This window comes from Oryx dammah, unplaced genomic scaffold (assembly GCF_014754425.2).
Source record: "Oryx dammah isolate SB20612 unplaced genomic scaffold, SCBI_Odam_1.1 HiC_scaffold_16, whole genome shotgun sequence".
In the NCBI taxonomy this organism is placed as follows: domain Eukaryota; kingdom Metazoa; phylum Chordata; class Mammalia; order Artiodactyla; family Bovidae; genus Oryx; species Oryx dammah.
In genome coordinates, this window is record NW_024070200.1 from 33,384,288 (window position 1) to 33,393,447 (window position 9,160).

Consider the following 9,160-nt stretch of genomic DNA (forward strand, 5'->3'; position numbering starts at 1 on the left):
AGATTTTCAAGTCACAGTCTTTCTTGACATCATATGTTCAATATTGAAAAAAAAAATAGCTGTTTTCCCCCCAAAACCTATGCTAAAGGTTTCTCAATAATTGCTACATACACACTGATGTCAGCTGTGTGATTGTTTTTGTCAGGAATTTTTAACCTCACTCCTGACTCTATTTTATGTTTCAGTTCTTATTTTTCTTTGTTCCTATACTACCTAATTGCCATTTTTGTGCCATTTAAAGTTTTTTAAAAATCTTTTTTTGGATAAAGTTTCAACCAGCCAACCAACAACAAGTGTATTTATACCATGGAAGCACAAGCTAGATATGAATGACTGTTAATGGTCTGTAGCTCCCAGGCGAGAAAGAGGAAAGAATATGTATGCACAGAATGATGACTTTAAGTACTCTTCTAGTTCTAGATTTCATAGACTTTAGAAATGATGTAATTTTGCCTTCTTAGATTTGTATTTCTTAGACTGACTCATTATGGAACAAAAATATATTCCACAATTATCTTCTAGTGGGAAAGGTAAAAATAATGATTGTCAAACATTGCTATAAAAGCCGGCACCTGTGTTGCCCAAGCTGCAGTGTATTTATTTATTGTCATTATTAATATGATTATATTTGTATTTTGGACAGTAATTTGGCTCAGTATTAACTTTTTCTTTTGGAAGAGAGAAAGGTTTATTGCAGGGCCAAGCAAGGAGAAGGGGGCAACTTCAGTATTAACAGTTTAAGATAAAAGTGTCTCCAACCTTTTATCCAATTTCTGTCTTCTGGCAGAAATCCTATTCATAGTACTAAATTATACTTATAATATAGGGACTATTATGTATAGTATATGGAGAAGGCAATGGCACCCCACTCCAGTACTCTTGCCTGGAAAATCCCATGGACGGAGGAGCCTGGTAGGCTGCAGTCCATGGGGTCGCTAAGAGTTGGACACGACTGAGCATTTCACTTTCACTTTTCACTTTCATGCATTGGAGAAGGAAATGGCAACCCACTCCAGTGTTCTTGCCTGGAGAATCCCAGGGACAGAGGAGCCTGGTGGACTGCCGTCTATGGGATCGCACAGAGTCGGACACGACTGAAGCGACTTAGCAGCTTAGTAGCAACATGTATAGTATATAATATATAGTATATATTATACTATATTATATATACTATATAAAAATATAGTAAAATTATACTATAATAAAATATAGGCAGACAGGTAATTTACTCCTAGTAGTTTGGTTATCCAAATATTTAATACTTCAATAAAAGTAGGTGTTGCATTAGTGAAAAAAATAATCTCCAATCCTCCTGGATTCTTTCTGTTTGGATATAAATAATTAATATTTATGAGGAAAATAATAAATAGATATGAACATCTGCATAAAATATCATATATACTTTCAAAGAAAATGAAGTCTAAGCCTAGGGTAGCAATGGATAAGAAATAGACAAAGGAAATATACATATAGAACACAAACATCATCTCAAAATATTAGGAAACTGTAATATAAATGTGGGTCCATAATTATTAAATTAATGCTATCTCTATGGTCTTACACTACCTATTGTTTTTGCAGAGAAAATGGTCTTGATAAAGCAGCAAAATATAATAAAAATTATTCGGTGATGAATATTTTCATACTGGGTTTTACATTACTTTAAGATGTGTAAACTAAAGGTTAAAAAGCGGTATTTGGGAAAACAAAGTCATGAGAAGTCATTTTTAAAGAACAGGGCAACCAGATTAAGTGTTAAGTGACAGCGTTATTATTGTTTGTCATTAAGATTATTACAACAGTTGCTGTATGTCTTGACTCACTGTTTTGCTTCATACTGAAGCATCATTCTTTTTGAGCACTACAAATGGTACAATCAGTGGACAAAGAGACAACAGTGCCTGAGTCTAAATCACTGGCACTGAACTCAGGGAGACCACTCATGGAGCAGACGATTCATTCTCATTTATAGCTGGCTAAATTACCTGGGGTCAACACAAGGACAAAAATTTAAAGATATAATGAATGGTATATCCTACAATATGTGGTCTGGCAAACAGAGTTCTGAGTGTCAGTAGCTGCATTCTTGCAACAGGCAACAACAGTAATGTGCTCCATGTCTAGGGGGTTCCAGCTATTAATTTGGGTGACAGCTCCCTTTTGCCAATATAGATAGTCTACATTGAGCAGGACTGCTAGTGAAAAATTTCCTTAGCATTCTTGAGGCAGGTAGAAAAGAATCTCTCTTTCTAACCTGCTACCATCCTTGCCTATTATCCAAGATCTTTTTCTATCAAGTTTGATTCTGATCCCCTGTCACAACTTGTAGAAACATTTCAGAGTGGTCTAAATATGCTTAATGGTATCTTCAATTTGGATTCGAAAGGAAAGTTACTTAAAGAACAATGTCTATGACTTCAGGGGCATACATAGAAGTAGAAATAAATGGCCTTTCCAGTAGATTAAATGCCAAAACTAAACTGAAGTATTTCATATGCTGGAGAAAAATGTAATTTATAACATATGTGCCACAGATTGTGGTGAAAGTTCTGGTAATAATAAGTCAAAGCCACTGTTGGTTTAAATGACATATTGTTTCCTTTTTTGTTGAGGGTTCATATTTTTCATTTACTGAATTTATCTTTTTTTCCTATATGAGGAACAGATGAATCATAGTTCTACAAGTGCTGCCTGAACTAATAAAAACTAATAATGCCATTTGCAAAATGGCCAAAAGTTTTGTTTTTTTAAGATTTTAATCTTATATGCCTGCTGCCAAATTCAATCATGTTTTAAAGCAAGCACTAGGTATGCCTTCTCTTCACTCAAGAGTAGAATGATAAAAATCTTTGTACTCCAAAGTGCACTCAGAAAATTGGACAGTCTATCTGGTAGAACTGGATACATTCAACAGGATCTGCACTCCAGCAGATGCACTGGGTTTCTGCACGGTTCATAAATGTGCCTACTTACTACCTCCCAGAAAAATTGTCAGAAGTGGGCTTCCTGGAAAGACTTTCCTTATTTCATAGAAAATTAGAGATACCAAGGGAACATTTCATTCAAAGATGGGCTTGAAAAGGACAGAAATGGTCTGGACCTAACAGAAGCAGAAGATATTAAGAAGAGGTGGCAAGAATACACAGAAGAACTGTACAAAAAAGATCTTCACAACCAAGATAATCACAATGGTGTGATCACTCACCTAGAGCCAGACATCCTGGAATGTGAAGTCAAGTGGGCCTTAGAAAGCATCACTACAAACAAAGCGAGTGGAGGTGATGGAATTCCAGTTGAGCTGTTTCAAATCTTGAAAGATGATGCTGTGAAAGTGCTGCACTCAATATGTCAGCAAATTTGGAAAGCTCAGCAGTGGCCACAGGACTGGCAAAGGTCAGTTTTCATTCCAATCCCAAAGAAAGGCAATGCCAGAGAATGCTCAAACTACCACACAATTGCACTCATCTCACATGCTGGTAAAGTAATGCTGAAAATTCTCCAAGCCAGGCTTCAGCAATACACAAACCATGAACTTCCAGGTGTTCAAGCTGGTTTTAGAAAAAGCAGAGGAACCAGAGATCAAATTGCCAACATCAGCAGGATCATCAAAAACGCAAGAGGGTTCCAGAAAAACATCTATTTCTGCTTTATTGACTATGCCAAAGCCTTTGACTGTGTGGATCACAAGAAACTGTGGAAAATTCTGAAAGAGATGGGAATACCAGACCACCTGACTTGCCTCTTGAGAAACCTGTATGCAGGTCAGGAAGCAACAGTTAGAACTGGACATGGAACAACAGACTGGTTCCAAATAGGAAAAGGAGTACGTCAAGGCTGTATATTGTCACCCTGCTTATTTAACTTATATGCAGAGTACATCATGAGAAATGCTGGGCTGGAAGAAGCACAAGCTGGAATCAAGATTGCTGGGAGAAATAACAATAACCTCAGATATGCAGATGACACTACCCTTGTGGCAGAAAGTAAAGAGGAACTAAAAAGCCTCTTGATGAAAGTGAAAGAGGAGAGTGAAAAAGTTGGCTTAAAGCTCAACATTCAGAAAACGAAGATCATGGCATCCGGTCCCATCACTTCAGATGACACAACCCTTATGGCAGAAAGTGAAGAGGAGCTAAAAAGCCTCTTGATGAAAGTGAAAGGGGAGAGTGAAAAAGTTGGCTTAAAGCTCCACATTCAGAAAACTAAGATCATGGCATCCGGTCCCATCACTTCATGGGAAATAGATGGGAAACAGTGGAAACAGTGTCAGACTTTATTTTGGGGGGCTCCAAAATCACTGCAGATTGTGACTGCAGCCATGAAATTAAAAGACGCTTACTCCTTGGAAGAAAAGTTATGACCAACCTAGATAGCATATTCTAAAGGAGAGACATTACTTTGCCAACAAAGGTCTGTCTAGTCAAGGCTATGGTTTTTCCTGTGGTCATGTATGGATGTGAGAGTTGGACTGTGAAGAAAGCTGAGCGCCGAAGAATTGATGCTTTTGAACTGTGGTGTTGGAGAAGACTCTTGAGAGTCCCTTGGACTGCAAGGAGATCCAACAAGTCCATTCTGAAGGAGATCAGCCCTGGGATTTCTTTGGAAGGAATGATGCTAAAGCTGAAACTCCAGTACTTTGGCCACCTCGTGCAGAGTTGAGTCATTGGAAAAGACTCTGATGCTGGGAGGGATTGGGGGCAGGAGGAGAAGGGGACGACAGAGGATGAGATGGCTGGATGTCATCAGTGACTCAATGGACGTGAGTCTGAGTGAACTCCGGGAGTTGGTGATGGACAGGGAGGCCTGGCATGCTGCGATTCATGGGGTCACAAAGAGTCGGACTTGACTGAGCGACTAAACTGAACTGAACTGAACTGAACTGATCTGAGGTGAGTATTAGGATGAGTATTTCAGGCAACTGGAAGAATTCAGACTACCACGCACTTGACTGGAAATAAGTGGCTGAACACATCCATTCCCCCTACTGCTAAAATGATAACAATAAAATTATACAAGAAATTAATTAATCTATAACATCTGTGGCAATAAGAAAGACTGCCTGAAATGTCTAGGACAGTTTGAACAATGTCTGAAAGGTGGAAAGAGACCCAGAATCCATATGGCAAAAAATTATCCCAGGGCACAGGCCTGGTTCTTTGTTGTTTAGTTGCTCAGTCATTTTTGTCTCCTCTGTGACCCCATGGATCGTAGCCCTTCAGGCTCCTCTTATCTATGGGATTTCCCAGGCAAGAATACTGGTGTGGGTTGCCACTGACTTCTCCAGGGGATCTTCGTGACAGGGATTAAGCCTGCATCTCTTAGGTCTCATGTGTTGGTTGGTAGTTTCTTTACCACTAAGCCACCAGGGAAGCCTAGGAAGCCTTAATTAGGGTATAAAAAGGAAATAAAGAAAAAGGCAGGGTAAACATGTTGTCAGCAATACCCTAGCCTGGTGATAGCAAGAAAAAGAATTTGGAAGAATGCAGCAGGGGTATAACAACATGTTTCAAGTATTGTTAGTATGGAAACTTTGGAGTGCTGTGATGACAGTATAAAGGCAGAAGCTACAACTTGGGGCTTTCCTTACATAGCAGTACTCTCATTCTGGAGAGCTGCACTGAACTTCAGGAAGCCTGAGTGGGGAATTTGTGATACAATCCAGAGCTGTGCCCATTCACTTATCCTCTCCATCTCTTGAACAATGACCTCTACCTCTTCTTCACAACATTTTTGCTATCAAATTGTAAACCAGGATACAATAATTGCTAAAATGACCAAGTCCAGGGTCACAGTCTCTGGATTTAATCTAAATATTGCCAACTTAGTAGCTGTGCAAGACTACATGATTACTTAAGCTCTCTTTACTTCAATGTCCTTTCCTGTAAATGGATTTATATTAGTATCTACTACTAGGGTTATTGTATTTTATAAACTAGTATATGTACTCAACACATAGATAAGCACTGTATGTTTGTTTTTTTATTATTATAATGGAATTATGATTATTAATTTGAAAGGAAGAGTTGAGAAACTTAGTGTAAGAAAATATGAAATAAAAGAGATTAAAGAAGAAAAGAGAATTGAGAATGTTAAAAGATGTGGAAAATAGGTTCATCTATGTAGTCAGATTTCCAGTAGCAAATGGAAGTGAGAGAATTATGAAAGAAATAGAAAATGCCCCTGAGTTGAATATCTGTTATTAAATTAAAAGAGATTCCTGGGTACAAAGAAATAAAATTTTATAAAGAAACACAAACTGTCTTATGAAATTTCAGAAGTATAAGAATCAGGAGGAAAAATAATTCTGAAATTTTTCAGAAGAAAAATACAGCTTACCTAAACATGAATGAAAATTGAACTTGCTTGAGGCTTCTCATGAGCAACATTGGAAGCCAGAGGTCAATGATGCATTGCCTTCAAAGTTTTTCGGAAAATGACTTTGAAAGAAAATACTATGTCCAGCTAAATATCAATCAGACATGGCAATAGATATACATACACACAAACACACACACACATACACATATATATTTGCAGGCATATGACTCAAGAAGTGTACGTCACACAACTCAGATGTATTTTTTGGAAGATAAGCTTAGGCAAAGAAAAAAAAGGAATTGAAATAAAAGCAAGATATAAGAGATGAAGAATTGGGAAATAAACCTAGATTGTCATGAAAGGATATTATGAACTGACAGTTTGTTAGTAGAAGTTACATATAGCAGAAAGTCCTAACTCAATTGGTTTAAACAATAAGAAAATTTGTTATTTCAAAAATGAAAACATTATGAGTTAGTGAACCTCCAAGGTTGATTAATTCATTGGTTCAATTTTGCCACCAAAAATCCAATTTCTTTTCAATTTTCTACTTTGCCACCTTCTGAAAATTTTCCCACTAGGATCACAGGATGGCCAGTGCATTTCAGATGTCACGTTTAGATATGAGCAAGTCCAGCAGGGGAAGGGGAGAGAGAGAAAAGGGAGTCTCTTCCTCTGTGTTCACCCCCTTCTCTCCACTTTTATTCAGTAGATAAAATATCCCAGAAGCCTCTAACATATTCACTTTTATTTATCATTGGCCAGAATAGAGTAATTGTATATCCCTAAACCAATCACTAGCAAGGAGAATAAGATTATCATGATTGTTTAAGAGAAAACAGAAAGTTTGTGTATGCAGCAGGTCCAAGTTCATCAAACTGTGTACAATAAATATGTGCAATTTTTACATCAATAATATCTTAATAAATCTGTTACTTTTAAAAAATTTATGTAGTTAATATTTTGAATTTTTTATTTAAAAAAGTTTTTTTGATTGTGTTAGTTTTTCATTGCTGTGCGTGGGCTTTCTCTAGTTGTGACTGCCGGGCACTGCTCTTCATTGTGGTGTGCAGGTGTCTCATTGTGGTCGCTTCTCTTGTTGTGGAAGGGGCTCTAGGGCACATGGGCTGCAGGAGTTACAGCACATGGTCTCGGCAGTTGTTGTGCATGGGCTTAGTTGCCCCATAGCAAGTGGAATCTTTGTGGACCAGGGATTGACCTGCGCCCCCCTGCATTGGCAGGTGGATTCCTAACCATTGGACCACCAGGGAAGTCCCTGTTACTTAAAAGAAAAACAATAACAGCAACAAATATGATCTTTTTCTTCAAGGAACATAGAAAAGGATAGATGTTAGACTAAGAAGCATGATTTACAATTGAAATTGGTGCAGATCAAAAAAATTCAGCTGGTACATGTTAGAACCCAAAGTCAGTAAGCCCTATGAATAATATTCTTGACAATAAAATTGATACCTTTACATAGGTTTTTTGATTCAGACGATTATGATTAATGATGAAGAGAGGAAGGCATATGCCTTTTCTGTAGAGAAGAAGAAGAGAGCTGGGAGTTAAAAATTCTAAGAAGAAGGGGGAAAAAACATGTACAAGGTCATGTTTCAGATATGAACATGATAAAATACGGTCTGAATCTAAGCGTGGGAAGTGTCTGACTCAGTGTCCTGAACCCAACCCCACTGGTTAGGTAATTCAGAGAAGACTGACAAATAGCTGAGTTAATGAGTAGTCATTTTGGATTTATCAGTTCTCCATGATGTATTTTTTTGGTACTCTGAACCTCATTTATCTTTTTTATAGGATATTTTGTCTACATATTAATCAATTTCTTTTTGAAAATCATCATGAAAGTAAGTGTAAGTTTTGAAAACTTTTCTTTACAATCAAAGTGTAAGTAAGTAAGTGTTAGTTGCTCAGTCATGCCCGACTCTTTGCGACCCCATGGACTGCAGCCCTCCAGGCTCCTCTGTCCATGAGATTTTCCAGGCAAGGATACTGGAGTGGGTTGCTATTTCCCTCTCCAAGGGATCTTCCCAACCCAGGGATCAAACCCGGGTCTCCTGCACTGCAGACAGATTCAAAACAATCACAATCAAACAGAGGTTTCAAATTGTTTGATATTTACATCACATAAGCACTTTCTTCCAATTTCTTTGTGATAACGGACTCAGTTTTACTCCCTGGAAACTTAAACTATTAAAGAAATACACAGTTTAAACAAAAATGAACTCAAACTATGATCATAACTTTAAGAAAAAGTTCAGACATCTTTTTCAAACTTACTACAGGTTTTTTGCTATAACTAAACTTAATAAAGTTTCCCAGGGCTTCCCTGGTAGCTCAGATGGTCCCTACAATGCAGAAGACCCAGGTTCAATCCCTGGGTTGGGAAGATCCCCTGGAGAAGGAAATGGCAACCCACTCCAGTATTCTTGCCTGGAGAAACTCATGGATGGAGGAGCCTGGTGGGCTACAGTCCATGGGGTCGCAAAGAGTTGGACACGACTGAGCGACTTCACTTCAAACTTAATAAAATTAAAAACATTTTATTTTTGTGAAAAAAAAAAAAAATTCAGTTCATTGGCCAGAACATGTCTGCATACCTGTGGTGTAACTTATCAAAATTGGGCCTCTCAACTATCTTAATAAAGCTGAGTATCTTACAGCTGCTCTTCTTTTTCAGCTGTGATTTTGCACCTGTGTGTTGGTTTGACTCATCATGACCTTAGATATTGCAGGGGATAGTCTATAGAAGCCAAAGATGACTGGTTGACTTCATGTACCCAAGCAAATGAGACACTACTGGTTTCTGCCCTCTTGATAACTT